General features: G+C 52.0%; 3 non-coding genes across 3 annotated transcripts; 1 reads left to right on the plus strand and 2 right to left on the minus strand.

Annotated features, from left to right (window-relative positions):
- Nucleotides 1-1,805: 1,805 nt before the first annotated feature.
- Nucleotides 1,806-1,967, minus strand: LOC120376208. Its single transcript, XR_005587113.1, has one exon. It is a non-coding gene; the product is annotated as a U1 spliceosomal RNA (small nuclear RNA).
- A 3,668-nt stretch (nt 1,968-5,635) lies between these two features.
- LOC120375984 lies at nt 5,636-5,751 on the plus strand. The gene has a single exon (XR_005586911.1). It is a non-coding gene; the product is annotated as a U5 spliceosomal RNA (small nuclear RNA).
- Nucleotides 5,752-7,886: 2,135 nt separating this feature from the next.
- Nucleotides 7,887-8,048, minus strand: LOC120376277. The gene has a single exon (XR_005587177.1). It is a non-coding gene; the product is annotated as a U1 spliceosomal RNA (small nuclear RNA).
- Between the last annotated feature and the right edge of the window lie 7,270 nt (nt 8,049-15,318).

Raw genomic sequence — 15,318 nt, forward strand, 5'->3', positions numbered from 1 at the left:
ACAGGATACTGGGCTAGGTCTTTAACTTGGACGGGTAGCTGGGAAGACGGTCAATCAGACAGAACCCGTTCGACAAACCTTTTCATTTCCTTGTTATTGCCTGACTCCTTTAATTCTTTTCCTTTTCCTTATTTCCCAGCAGACTGACTAGCCACCAGATTTGGGTGCTAGCAGAGGGACCTGACGAGCTCCTTCTTTTGGGCAGCGTTGAACATGCCAGGGCACAGTCAGCTTCTGGATGCTCATCTGAATGTAATGCCTAGCTCTCACCTTTATTTCTGTTTCTTAGCTCTTTTGGGCCATCCATCTTTGGTCTGACCCGTAGGATCCCTGCATTAGGAGAGATGGCTAATTAATGAGCCCATAAACCTTGGAAATCAAATGAAACCTGAAGTCCGTAGAAGACCTCGAAAGGCCCTTGGGGGGTGGAGTGCGAGCTGAGGAAGAGTTCCCTGCACAGCTTACCTCTCCATTCTCGTTTTCCTGTCCTGAGCGCAAAAGCCAGGAAGCAGCTCCGGGTAGGGAGGGGATACCATATGTGTGCAGTGGTTAGACAGGAAACAGCAAGGAACTGGACTCGTATGGAGTGAAACTGTAAGCATCTTCTGTATGCCTGATGACTGCAGGTTTGAGAGAGTTATGTGGGAAGTGGAGGCTTTAGGTGGGCTTTCAGAGGAAATGTAATGGAAAGGCAGCCGAAAGTGGAATCCCAGGTTTTTAAACAATCCTCCACTAACACGCCAAACAGCTCAGGTCTAGTTACTCATTGAAAATTAGAATAAAGTTACAGCAAGATTTCATCATAAATGAAGTCAAACCCTAAAGATTTCAGAACACAACTGCTATAAGGAGCCACGAGGGAAGCAATACAAAGTCAACCTTGCCTCAGAGAAAGGCAGTTAAACAATTTCTCTTCTTTAAAGCAGCATAATCTCCCCAAACGGAAGGGCACTGTTCCCGGAGAAGGGTCCTGGAGAGGGTTTTCCTCGTTGGTGTCGGCCATCCACCTCCCCGAAAGGCGGGAGCTAGGTCGACGGAAGAATTCTTCCGACCAAGCGCGGACTGATGTAGCGCGCCGATTTACGTTCCCGTGCAGCCCAGGCCCGGGTCGGTGCGTGCTGAACAGTTAAGTCAAAACAGCTCCGTCCGTCAGAGGTGTGCAAAGGAAAACCCGCTGCTGGGCGACACGGCCACGCCGCCCTAACCCGCAGCGTAGCTAAAGGGCATTCGGGGAGGCGGTGGGTGGGCCTCAAGCGACGGAAAGCCCTCCTCCAGCATGGGGTTGTGACAGCCTAGTCTCCGTAGCACAGACAGGGGCCACCAGAGACAGGAACAGACAGCGAAAGCCAAATCGGCCCCAGGGCAGGGTCGAGGCTGCCTGTTGGATGAGGAGACCGGGTGGGACAGGCGTTTTGGACAGGCCGTCCTCCCGTCAAAGAGGAAGAGCCCGAGAAGAAGGGCCAGGCAAGAAGCTACAAGCAGGGAAAGAAGCAGAGGAGGCAGGCAGGCAGCTCCCCTTAGAGCCAAGGAAGGCACCGGTCCAAGCCCCCCAAAAGCAGACTAGAGAGCAGATCAGCTGCAAAAGACTAGGGAAAGCCAAGAACACAGAGAGACCCAAGTAAAGTTTCAGAGCTGAGCTTTGCTTACAAGGAGGAACGTGTGACAAAGATACCTAGAAGTACAAGGCCTGTAGAAAAGAGCACTCCCAAAGACCCAGAATAACAGCTGTTTTCCTGAGAATCTACTTTGCAGTGCACTAAGCCTAAACAGCCCACTGTCAGTTGTCTGTTGTTCAAACCAATCACCAGGGGAGAGCACGAACGCAGTCCCCCACTACCACAAATTATGCAGTCGAGTTTCCCGCATTTGGGAAATCGCGGGGTCAACACACCCGCAGTGCAATGGATGAACCTCACCCTGGGAAAACCACCTTCGTGATCATGGTATCGCCCCTGCCAGGTAAGTATGAGTTCCTGCTGCCCGGCCGCCGCCCGCCCTCGCTCGCCCCGCACTTATAACACCCGGGGCGGACCGCGCGCCCCACCGCCTCACCCACACCGGCCCCACTGCCGACAGCTGCCCCGCGTGGCCCCTGGAGACCGTCCCTTCCCCACGCCGAGCTCCCGGTGCCAAAGTCGGGCCCTGCCTGGCAGCCTGCGTCCGCTCCCACGATTCTCTGCTCGCACACAGATCTGCATACCTGCTCACGCGGCTCCGCCCCTCCGCTCGGGCCTCCCCTGCCCGCCCGGGCCGCCGCTCTTGCGTGCTCAGCTCTTTGAGCTCAGATGGGGTGTAGTGCTCAGATCGAGTGCGACAGACCTTAACTTTGCCATGTGAGGTCATTCTAGCCCCATTACCTGGCTTGCTTATTTATACCTACGACTGTCTTTAACTGTTGTATGCGTGATGTACCCTCACTGCTTGCTGACTGTATCTTGAACTCACCCACAGTATACCCCACATTGGGGACATTGCACACTGTATAAGTTATGTGCTGTCCAATACCAAAGTACTAGCATCCCCCTATACTCTGTATGTCACCCCTGATGACCAGTAACTGATGTTACAAACTCTCTGTATTATCTATTCTTAAACATTTTCTAATAAACATTTAAAACTAAAATTGCCCTATACTCTGTATGTCACCCCCGATGACCAATATCTGACATTTCAACTCTCTGTATCGTTCATTTTCAAATATTTTCTAATAAACTTTTAAATCTTGGCCTATCCAAGTGCTTGGCCGTGATCAAGTGTCTTGATGTTTTTGGCCTTTTGGCCTCGAGATGAAAACCTTGTCTGTGTCTTGGGAACCTTGAGGTAAAAAATTATCTAAGTTGTAGCGGGTCCCGTCCCGGGAAGCCAGGCCATCAGAGAGACGACGTGGCCCACCTGCTGCTGGGGAAAGAGTGCAGCTTGCATTTCGCTTCTCTCTCGCTCTCTCCCCACCGGAAGTTGGTCCAATACAAGAATGACCTCCCCTGCCTTGTCTCACGTCAGTTTCTCCTCAGGGCAGAAGGTCGGGTGTTGTCAGCCACTCTCCAGAAACTGGACGGCCACTCGATCCCTTTTGTTACCTGCCAAGTGAGGCTGAGTGCACTGGCAGGCAGCGCCGTTTGAAGAAGTGGAAGATTGGACAAATGACCAGGGAGGAGTATAAAAATATTGCTCAGGCACGCAGGAGTGAAATCAGGAAGGGCAACTCACGCTTGGAGTTGCAGCTAGCAAGAGATGTTAAGAGTAACAACAAGAAGGGTTTCTTCAGGGAGGTTAGCAACAAGAAGAAAGTCAAGGAAAGTGTGGGCCCCTTACAGAATGAGGGAGGCGACCTTGTGACAGAGGATGTGCAAAAAGCTAATGTACTCAATGCTTCCCCACCCTCCCCCTTCGTGATTTTATCTTCACGAACAAAATCAGCTCCCAGACTGCTGCTCTGGGCAGCACAGCATGGAGAGGAGGTGACCAGCCCTCTGTGGAGAAAGAAGTGCTTCGGGACTATTTAGAAAAGCTGGATGAGCACAAATCCATGGGGCCGGATGCGCTGCATCCGAGGGTGCTAAAGGAGTTGACGGGTGTGATTGCAGAGCCACTGGTCATTATCTTTGAAAATTCATGGCCATTGGGGGAGGTCCCAAATGACTGGGAAAAGGCTAATGTAGTGCCCATCTTTAAAAGAGGGAAGAAAGAAGGAGGATCCGGGGAACTACAGGCCAGTCAGCCTCACCTCAGTCCCTGGAAAAATCATGGAGCAGGTCCTCAAGGAATCAATTCTGAAGCACTTAGAGGAGAGGCAAGTGATCAGGAGCGGTCAGCATGGATTCAGCAAGGGCAAGTTACGCCTGACTAACCTAATTGCCTTCTGTGAGGAGAGAACTGGGTCTGTGGATGAGGGAAAAGCAATGGATGTGTTCTTCCTTGACTTTAGCAAAGTTTTTGATACGGTCTCCCACAGTATTCTTGTCGGCAAGTTCAAGAAGTTTGGGCTGGATGAATGGACTATAAGGTGGACTATAAGCTGGCTAGGTCCTCGGGCTCAACGGGTAGTGATCAATGGCTCCACGTCTAATTGGCAGCCGGTCTCAAGCGGCGTGCCCCAAGGCTCGGTCCTGGGGCGGTTGTGTACAATATCTTCGTTAAGGATCTGGAGGATGGCGTGGACTGCACTCTCAGCAAGTTTGCAGATGACGCTAAACTGGGAGGAGCGGTTGATACGCTGGAGGGTACGGATAGGCTACAGAGGGACCTAGACAAATTGGAGGATTGGGCTGAAAGAAACCTGATGAGGTTCAACAAGGACAAGTGCCCAGTCCTGCACTTAGGACGGAAGAATCCCGTGCACTGCTCCAGACTAGGGACCGAATGGCTAGGCAGCAGTTCTGCAGAAAAGGACCTAGAGGTTACAGTGGAAGAGAAGCTGGATATGAGTCGACAGCGTGCCCTTGTTGCCAAGAAGGCTAACGGCATTTTGGACTGTATACATAGGGGCATTGCCAGCAGATCGAGGGATGTGGTCGTTCCCTTCTCTTCGACGTTGGTGAGGCCTCATCTGGAGTACCGTGTCCAGTTTTGGGCCCCACACTGCAAGAAGGATGTGGAAAAACTGAAAAGAGTCCAGCATAGGGCAACAAAAGTGATTAGGGGGCTGGAAGACATGATTTATGAGGAGAGGCTGAGGGAACTGGGATTGTTTAGTCTGCAGAAGAGAAGAACGAGGGGGGAGTTGATCGCTGCTTTCAACTACCTGAAAGGGGTTCCAAAGAGGATGGATCTAGACTGTTCTCACTGGCACCAGATGACAGAACGAGGAGCAATGGTCCCAAGTTGCGGTGGGGAAGGTTTAGGTTGGATCTTAGGAAAACCCTTTTTCACTAGGAGGGTGGTGAAGCACTGGAATGGGTTCCCTAGGGAGGTGGTGGAATCTCCTTCCTGAGAGGTTTTTAAGGTCAGCCTTGACAAAGCCCTGGCTGGGATGATTTAGTTGGGGATTGGGTTGGACTAGATGACCTCCTGAGGTCCCTTCCAACCCTGATATTCCATGATTTGAAGCTGTTCCCCTGTATCAAGGTGAGCTGCAGCTCAGCGAACCCCAAGGATCTGAGCGAGGCGAGCTACTTTGCAGCAGAGGCAGACCAGCGGCAGGTACAACGCGGGGTCGCACCCCGGCTGGCAGATAGAATCTCATCTGCGAGATCCCGGCTCCTGTTACTTTGCAAAGTGTGTGCGTTTGCTCCGGGTTTTAGCTGTGGGCCCACTGCCCTCTGGCTTCTCGTCCGGGCTTCGTCCTCCATGCGCCTGGGCATCAGCGGGACTGTCTCAGGAGAGCAGCTGCCCCATCCCAATCTCCGCCCAGCCGGGAAAGGAGCAGAGGCAGCCCGGAGGAAAGACTCCTTTGAGCGCCGGAGACGGCGGAGCATCTTATTTGCATAGCCACAGTGCATTGCGTGCAGCGAAGCGAGTCCTGGTCGAGGGCTGGTTTTGCTCCCTGTGTCCCGGTTTCGATGATCCAACTCGGGCTGCCAATCGGTTCAATTCCATTTCCTCTGAAAGCTAGCGGTGTAGCGGGCTGGGAAGTAGTCACCCTGACTTTTGGGAGCGTAGGCGGTTGCCCCGGCAGCGCCTCTGCCACGAGTTCTACGTACTCTGCTTTCTCTTCAGTTCGTATAAATCTTTCGCCTTTTACTAAAGATTTCCGTGGAGAGGAATGTTGATGAGTTTGTAGCCAATTTTTTAAGGCTTTGCTTTGGCAAGGCTGTTGGCTGCTGTGAGAAAAACAGAAGAGTGCTCCCTGAGCTGGTGTCACTGGCTGAAGCTTTTCTATAGTATGAAAAAAGTATAGTAGGGGGCACCTGGCATTGGCTGCTGTTAGCAGACAGGATACTGGGCTAGGTCTTTAACTTGGACGGGTAGCTGGGAAGACAGTCAATCAGACAGAACCCGTTCAACAAACCTTTTCATTTCCTTGTTATTGCCTGACTGCTTTAATTCTTTTCCTTTTCCTTATTTCCCAGCAGACCGACTAGCCACCAGATTTGGGTGCTAGCAGAGGGACCTGACGAGCTCCTTCTTTTCGGCAGCGTTGAACATGCCAGGGCACAGTCAGATTCTGGATGCTCATCTGAATGTAATGCCTAGCTCTCACCTTTATTTCTGTTTCTTAGCTCTTTTGGGCCATCCATCTTTGGTCTGACCCGTAGGATCCCTGCATTAGGAGAGATGGCTAATTAATGAGCCCATAAACCTTGGAAATCAAATGAAACCTGAAGTCCATAGAAGACCTCGAAAGGCCCTTGGGGGTGGAGTGCGAGCTGAGGAAGAGTTCCCTGCACAGCTTACCTCTCCATTCTCGTTTTCCTGTCCTGAGCGGAAAAGCCAGGAAGCAGCTCCGGGTAGGGCGGGGATACCATATGTGTGCAGTGGTTAGACAGGAAACAGCAAGGAACTGGACTCGTATGGAGTGAAACTGTAAGCATCTTCTGTATGCCTGATGACTGCAGGTTTGAGAGAGTTATGTGGGAAGTGGAGGCTTTCGGTGGGCTTTCAGAGGAAATGTAATGGAAAGGCAGCCGAAAGTGGAATCCCAGGTTTTTAAACAATCCTCCACTAACACGCCAAACAGCTCAGGTCTAGTTACTCATTGAAAATTAGAATAAAGTTACAGCAAGATTTCATCATAAATGAAGTCAAACCCTAAAGATTTCAGAACACAACTGCTATAAGGAGCCACGAGGGAAGCAATACAAAGTCAACCTTGCCTCAGAGAAAGGCAGTTAAACAATTTCTCTTCTTTAAAGCAGCATAATCTCCCCAAACGGAAGGGCACTGTTCCCGGAGAAGGGTCCTGGAGAGGGTTTTCCTCGTTGGTGCCGGCCATCCACCTCCCCGAAAGGCGGGAGCTAGGTCGACGGAAGAATTCTTGCGACCAAGGCGCGGACTGATGTAGCCGCGCCGATTTACGTTCCCCGTGCAGCCCAGGCCCGAGGGTCGGTGCGTGCTGAACAGTTAAGTCAAAACAGCTCCGTCCGTCAGAGGTGTGCAAAAGGGAAAACCCGCTGCTGGGCGACACGGCCACGCCGCCCTAACCCGCAGCGTAGCTAAAGGGCATTCGGGGAGGCGGTGGGTGGGCCTCAAGCGACGGAAAGCCCTCCTCCAGCATGGGGTTGTGACAGCCTAGTCTCCGTAGCACAGACAGGGGGGCCACCAAGAGACAGGAACAGACAGCGAAAGCCAAATCGGCCCCAGGGCAGGGGGCGAGGCTGCCTGTTGGATGAGGAGACCGGGTGGGACAGGCGTTTTGGACAGGCCGTCCTCCCGTCAAAAGAGGAAGAGCCCGAGAAGAAGGGCCGGGCAAGAAGCTACAAGCAGGGAAAGAAGCAGAGCAGGCAGGCAGGCAGCTCCCCTTAGAGCCAAGGAAGGCACCGGTCCAAGCCCCCCAAAAGCAGACTAGAGAGCAGATCAGCTGCAAAAGACCAGGGAAAGCCAAGAACACAGAGAGCCTTATAAGGCCCGAGTAATGTTTCAGAGCTGAGCTTTGCTTACGAGGAGGAATGACAAAGGTGCCCAAAAGTACAGGGTCTGTGGAAAGAGAGCACTCCCAAAGGTACAGAAAAAAAACCCTGCTTTCTTTAGGCTGTGGCTACACTTAGCACTTCAAAGCACTAAGTGTAGTCAAAGCAGCAGCGCTGGGGGAAAGCTCTCCCAGCACTGTCCGTACTCCACCTCCCTGTGGGGAATAACGTACAGCACCAGGAGCCGTTCCCAGCGCTGGTGCTTTGACCACAGTGGTGCTTTGCAAATTTGTAAGTGTAGACAAGCCCTTAGAGTCTGCTTTACAGTGTACTAAGCCTAAGAACCCACTTTTGGTTTTCTGTTGTCCCAACCAATCACCAGGGGAGAGTGCAAATGCAGCCCCCCACTATCACAAATTATGCAGTCGAGTTTCCTCCTTTTGGGGAAATCACAGGGGTCAGCACACCCACAGTGCAATGGATGAGCCTCATTCTGGGAAAACCACCTTCGTGATCATGGTATCTCCCCTGCCAGGTAAGTAAGAGTTCCTGCTGCCCGGCCGCCGCCCGCCCTCGCTCGCCCCGCACTTATAACACACGGGGCGGACCGACCGCCGGCCTCGCCTACACCGGCCCCCACTGCCGACAGCTGCCCCGACGCATCCCCCGGAGCCCCTCCCTTCTCCACGCCGAGCTCCCGGTGCCAAAGTCGGGCCCTGCCTGGCAGCCTGCGTCCGCTCCCACGATGCTCTGCTCGCACACAGATCTGCATACCCGCTCACGCGGCTCCGCCCCTCCGCTCGGGCCCCTCCCCCTGCCCGCCCGGGCCGCCGCTCTTGCCTGCCCTGTAGTGGTAGCCGGGTCCCGTCCCGGGAAGCCAGGCCAGCAGAGAGACGGCGTGGCCCACCTGCTGCTGGGGAAAGAGCGCAGCTTGCGTGTCGCTTCTCTCTCGCTCTCTCCCCCCACCGGCAGTTGGTCCAATACAAGACTGACCTCCCCTGCCCTCGCAAAAAACCCACCTTTCCAAACAGTCCTTTCCCAGCCCCCTAATTCTGCTTTCACACCCTGGGACCATCTCCTCTCTTTGTCTCTCCCCCCCCCAGGTGAAGCAGAGATGGAGGCAACTGCCGCCACTGGAGACAACCCCAGCGGCGCTGCAGCCGCCCCAGGTGCGGGGTGTTTGCAGACACAGGAAGGGAGCAGCTGGGAGCGGTGGGTGCTGGGAAGAAGGAGGCAGGAGAACAAAGCCCAGAGATGGGACATGGGGCAGCTCCTGGGGGCGGGGCTCTGGCACAGCCCGGGGGCGGGGCAGCTCCTGGGGCAGGGCTCTGGCACAGCCTGGGGCGGGGCACCTCCTGGGGGCGGGGCTCTGGCACATTGTGATGCAGGAACCCGGGCTCAGCAGCTGGTCTCTGGTGGCCACGTGCTGCCGGCAGCGCTGGAGCCGCCCGGGCCGGAGCCGCTGTTCTCAGCTGCAGCCGGGATCTGCCCCCGGCCCCGCGGGGATCCAGGTGGGGACAGAGCCTGGGGCCCGGGGGTTCCCCGTTGTGTGGCTGGCGGGGGCGGAGGGAGAAGCCGGAGCTGCAGGCGGGGGAAGGGCAGTGGGGCAGGTGTGGGGTTGAACGGTCTCTGTGCAGCCGGGAAAGTCCAGGGGGAGAGTGTGTGTGAGTCGGGGGGGTGGGGGGGTGGAGATACCTGCATCCTTCTCCTGTTTGTGCCACTTCCCTCCCCAGTACTGGTAACAAGTCTCTCTGGTTCTCCCCCTTTTCTCTCCACTCACCACACAGGACTGTCAAACCCAAGGAGATTCCCTCGTTTTTCCTAAAATTATTGACTCTCTAGTCTCTTCTTTTCCCCAATTTTCTCCATAATTCTCAAATGTCAATTTAAATTCTCCTCATATTTGGGGGGGGCTTCCCCCCACCCCCCATTTCATCTGCAGCAATTCGTCCTTGTTTGGGTGGGAAATTGTTGCCCTGAGTCATTCCCCAAGGGATGGGGTTCCTGGGTGCTGTTTGGGGGAGCCCTGAGACACAGCTCCCTCTGGGGTGGAGATGGGGTGGCCGTTCTCTGCCAGCCACAGGGCATGGCTGGGGCACCGGTGGGGAAGGAGGAACCAGTGTCCCCTATGGAGCCTGCCCAGCCCCTTTGGTTCTGCTCCTTTCTAGCATTTTGTTCAGAGACTTTATTACTGCAGAGGCTGAAAAACGTCTGTGGATTTACCCCTGGCAGGAGGGTCAGGTCTACACTGTAATAAAGAGATCAAGCATTTCCCAGCATGGCAGAGTCTCGGATGTCTGTCTGCAGGGAAAGGGCCTGGGGGAATTGTGATGTGAAATGAACTAAAGCCTGTTCTGAAACCCCCACAGCTGCCCTTCTCGCCCTGCCAGGCTGCTGAATGACGCCCACGTCTTGCTCCGGTTCATCCCATCCTCCCGTGGGACAGGGGAGAGAAATGGCTGCAGTGGAGCCAGCCCAGGTAGGGGTTGTTGGGGGGCTGCTGGTGGGTTCCTACTGGAGGGAGAGGGGCTGTAAATACTGAAGAGGTGGCAACTTCAGGAGACTTACGTCTGGAGGGGGCAGGGCATACCCTGGGGGACGAAAGGAGAGGACAGAGTGTGACAAACCTGCTGGGACTTGTTTAACGTTGGCCCTGATCCTCAGAACAAAGGCTTGGATGTTGGGGGAGAAAATTCCCTAATTTTAAAACAGGAAATAGAGACACAAACCCCCTGGGCAGGGCGGGGAAAACTGACCAGACTTCTGGTGCTGAACCCTCAACCTGCTAGCCAGAGGCTAGTGTGACATGGAAAGGTAGGAAGGTGTAGGGAAGATGTCTCAGCCCCTCATATCCAGCTGCTGGCAGTGGAGAGGGTGTTAGGTTCCCTACATGGGGTTGTATCAGCCTCTGGCTCGTAGCCATGTGATGGATCTGCTGGCAGAGACAAGGGGTCTCTCTTTGTTCTTTTACCGTGATGCCCCCTGGCTGCTCTCAGCAGTGTGGGGATAGGACTGTGCTGACTGTCTCTGTCTCAGAGCTTCCATTTGATTGGTTCCTTTCCTCCATGAATAGTGGGGCAGCAGGTGTTGGACTTTTGCTCTTTCAGGGGCCGGTGACCTTCGAGGAGGTGGCTGTGTATTTCACCAGGGAAGAGGGGGCTCTGCTGGACCCCGCTCAGAGAGCCCTCTGCAGGGATGTCATGCAGGAGAACTATGAGACGGTGACCTCGCTGGTTAAGGAGTCCTGTCTCCTGGGTTATTAGAAGCTGTGGGGGTCTCTGAAGAACCTGAGTAGTAATAACTTTATTTGTCATACAAGTGTTGACAAGTTTCCTTGCCCCCATATTTTTGCCTTATCTCCCACCCACTAGAATAATTTTTGGACATGTGCCTTTTTGGTGCTGTCAGTCATTTTAAAGTTGCATTTAATGTATCCTTATAGGATACCTTAATAACTACATTAATAACTGTAGCTTTCATGCCGTTTCCTCATTTTAGGAGGAAAATATGCCTCCTGTAGAATTCTAAATTGAGTAAATAGGTGTATGACTCATGCATGGCTTGTGTGACAGTCATAGGAGCTCCTCTTTTAATAGGAGAGTGTATAATATTGCCATTCAGGAGCCCACGGGTGAAGGGAGAACAGAGCCATGTGAGAGGAGGAGAAGGGGGGGAGTAAATAATTCTGGGGTGCCAGGACATGGGGAGGGTGCGTGCAGGATTAGCGCTAAGAAGCGGCAATAAGGAAACAGATCAACAGGGCCAGACGTGTACCCAGAAGCCTCCTACTGCAAAAGAAGCCCAAGAAAGAAACCAAGAGAACGCCACTGGCCATCACATACAGTCCCCAGCTCAAACCTCTCCAACGCATCATCAGTGATCTACAACCCATCCTGGACAATGATCCCTCGCTTTCACAGGCCTTGGGAGGCAGGCCAGTCCTCACCCATAGACAACCCACCAACCTTAAGCATATTGTCACCAGCAACCACACACCACACCATAGTAACTCTAACTCAGGAAACAATCCATGCAACAAACCTTGATGCCAACTCTGCCCACATATCTACACCAGCAACACCATCACAAGACCTAACCAGAGCAGCCACACCATCACCAGTTCATTCACCTGCATGTCCACCAATGTAATATACGCCATCATATGCCAGCAATGCCCCTCTGCTATGTACATCTGCCAAACTGGACCATCCCTACATAAAAGGATAAATGGACACAAGTCAGATATTAGGAACGGCAATATACAAAAACCTATAGGAGAACACTTCAACCTCCCTGGACACACAATAGCAGATTTAAAAGTAGGCATCCTGCAGCAAAAAACTTCAGGACCAGACTCCAAGAGAAACTGCTGAGCTTCAGTTCATCTGCAAATTTGACACCATCAGCTCAGGATTAAACAAATACTGTGAATGGCTAGCCAACTACAAAAGCAGTTTCTCCTCCCTTGGTATTCACACCTCACCTGCTAGAAGAGGGCCTCATCCTCCCTGACTGAACTAGCCTCATTATCTCTAGCCTGCTTCTTGCCTGCATATTTATACCTGCCCCTGCAAATTTCTGCCACATGCGTCTGACCAAGTGGGTATTCACCCACGAAAGCTCATGCTCCAATACGTCTGTTAGGGCATGGCTACACTTGCAAATTTGCAGCGCTGCAGCAGGGTGTGAAAACACACCCTCTCCAGCGCTGCAAATTGCGGCACTGCAAAGCGCCAGTGTGGTCAAAGCCCCAGCGCTGGGAGCGCGGCTCCCAGCGCTGTACGTTATTCCCCACAGGGAGGTGGAGTACGGACAGCACTGGGAGAGCTCTCTCCCAGCGCTGGCGCTTTGACTACACTTAGCGCTTCAAAGCGCTGCCGCGGCAGCGCTTTGAAGTGCAAGTGTAGCCATAGCCAAAGTCTATAAGGTGCCACAGGACTCTTTGCTGCTTTTACAAATCCAGACTAACACGGCTACCCCTCTGATATATTCTAACAGTGGGTTCTACCCCTTCCCCCATTCTGTGTCTGTCTTGTCTATTTAGATTGTAAATTTTTCAGGGCATGGGCCATCTACTGTTCTCATTTGTACTTTGCCTAGCACAATGGGGACCCACTGTTAGTCCTTAGGCACTAAGGTAATGAATCTGATTTATAATAATAAGTCTCCTGCCACTTTAATCCAAGGAAGCTGATCTTGGGATGTTACTGCTTAAAAATGATCTCGGGTTAAAATCATGGAATGTTCTTTGTGACAAGTATCCCACAAATTCCACTGACTTCCCTTGTTTTCTTTGCCTGGAGTAAGGTTTCCAGTTTCCAAACCTGATGTGATCGTCCAGCTGTGTAGATAAATCTCTGCATTAAGCATCTTTGCATAACTTTCATATGACTTTGTATTATGCCTCTTCATATAACCTTGTATTGGGGCTACCCATGTGTGACATGCAACTTTATGTCAAGTCCTTTGATATGGGAACTTTGTATCAAATCCTTATATAGAAACTTTTGTATTGAGCCTTGGTATAATGTTATAGCTCATAAGGATAGTTAAGGTAGAAGAAAAATATCTTTTTTGCTAGGAGTAGAATAAGATCTCCCCCTCCCCTTTAATCAAGTGCCCCGTTGAATGAATGAGGTGTGAATGAGCAAGGCGTGGGAGGCAGCACCTCCAGACAGCTGCAACAGTTGGAGAGGGATGGAAGCCAGACTCAAGAGCAATAAAACTTGTCAAGTGGGCTCATTAAAGAACATCAGACATAGTGATGGCCTTGGAAGTTAGAAGCAAGCACCTTCTTTTGAAAACACCCTCTTTGAAAATAAATGTGGCAGCATTAAGATAACCCCCAGAAGGAGGTGCCACACATGACCAGGTGCCACAGACTTTAAATCTGTACCAGATTTGCACAAGAAGGAAGCTGTGATAAATGTGAAGTGTCTTGTAGAGGACCCCAGGTCTCATCTTGTCAACACAGAATCATAGATTATCAGGGTTGGAAGGGACCTCAAGAGAGCATCTAGTCCAACCCCCTGCTCAAAGCAGGACCAATGCCCAGAGAAATTTTTGCCCCAGATCCCTATATGGCCCACTCAAGCATTGAAATCACAACCCTGCATTTAGTAGGCCAGTGCTCAAACCACGGAGCTAGCCTTCCCCCACGTAGAAGCATCGATCCGGATCAACAGAAGCCTGGCTCCACCCCCTCCCCCATCTAACTCACCTGGACAGTGAAGTTAAGGAGAGCAACTAGTTGGTAACAACAACAAGATGGATTGTGCTTGTGGATGTGTGGGAGCGCATGAGTTTAATATAAATCACATGCATGTGATACAGTGTTGATTGATACATGTATTACCAAGAAATGTGGCACTTTGCCTTGTCCCCCCTGAAAAGATCCTGTGCAGTACTTTAAGTACAACAGCGGGAATGAGGGAAAGAGCCGTGGGTCCCAGACCGCCAGGGCTCTGAGAAAGAAGTGCTCCTGAGAGCTGCCTGCACAGGTAGGGAATTGGTTAAACCAACTCAGAAACTCTCTGTGAACATAGGAAACATTTGGGATGCCCTACAAAGACCCTGTGAGCACTCTAAGTTCAGGATTGTTCCCTGCAGATGTGGAATCATTAGGCTGATGTCACTCATGGCTTCCCACCTATTCTGACTGACAACTGGCAGCAGTCGCTCCCCGATCTCACTTTCCCCTGAGTGTTCTCGTGAGATGCAGACCAAAACTGATCCTTTCCTCTGTCCTCTGGGGAAGGGTTTGGGGAAAATCATTTCCTCATAGGTTTGATGTCTCCTGCACATATCTTGGTTTGTTCATCTCTTTTTTGATTCCTGTCTCTGAGATTTCCTTTCTCTCCGGCACAGGGAGTGACCTATATCTGGATTCTCTCTGTCTCCCATCAGGTGTTGGGATGGCGAGTGAGAATGAGGAGACACCCCAGCAGGAAGATGCTGAGCAAGTAGAACCACATGGGACGTTATCAGGAAGATCCAAAGGGAATATTTCCAGGAGTTGTGCACTCCCAGAAAAAGCAAAAGCCTGTGAGACTCAGCAGAGGCCAGAGGAAAACTTGAGGAGCCACTTAGACCTTATTACAAGTGAGAGAATCAACTTGGAAGAGACACGCTACACATGCCATGAGTGTGGGAAAACCTTCACTGGGAGCTCAGACCTTTTCACACATCAAATAATCCACAGAGGAGAGAGACCCTACACATGCTCTGAGTGTGGGAAAAGCTTCAATCAGAGCTCAAATCTTATCAGACATAGGGGAATCCACACAGGAGCGAGACCTTACATATGCTCTGAGTGTGGGAACAGCTTCTATCAGAGCTCTGACCTGATCAAACATCGTAGAATCCACACAGAGAGAAACCCTACACATGCACTGAGTGCGGGAAAAGTTTCAATCAGAGCTCAATCCTTACTAGACATCAGAAAATCCACACAAGAGAACTGTAATAAATGCCTTTATTAGGGCTGGCCAAAGATTTTTCTTTAAAAAAAAAAAATCACATTTGCTAATTCCTACAGAGTGATCTTTGCACCATCTTCACCATGGTCACTCAGCTCCCCCAGGTGAGTTACTTGCTTCTGCCTTTTGCAGCTCACCCTTCTTTGGGGTCAGTCCTGTGATCTTTTCTATCAACTCCTTTCCTTTTGACTTGCAGGAGCGTGTGTCCCTCCAGCCAGGAATGTTCATCAGCTCCAGGTGGGGGAGAGAGGTTTGATCCCAACAAGCAAAACTGAGGCAAAAGCTACCTGGGCCTTCCATCCACTAGGGCTGCACATGGCGTTGGCTGCTCAAGT

Source organism: Mauremys reevesii, linkage group 12 (assembly GCF_016161935.1).
Source record: "Mauremys reevesii isolate NIE-2019 linkage group 12, ASM1616193v1, whole genome shotgun sequence".
Lineage (NCBI taxonomy): Eukaryota > Metazoa > Chordata > Testudines > Geoemydidae > Mauremys > Mauremys reevesii.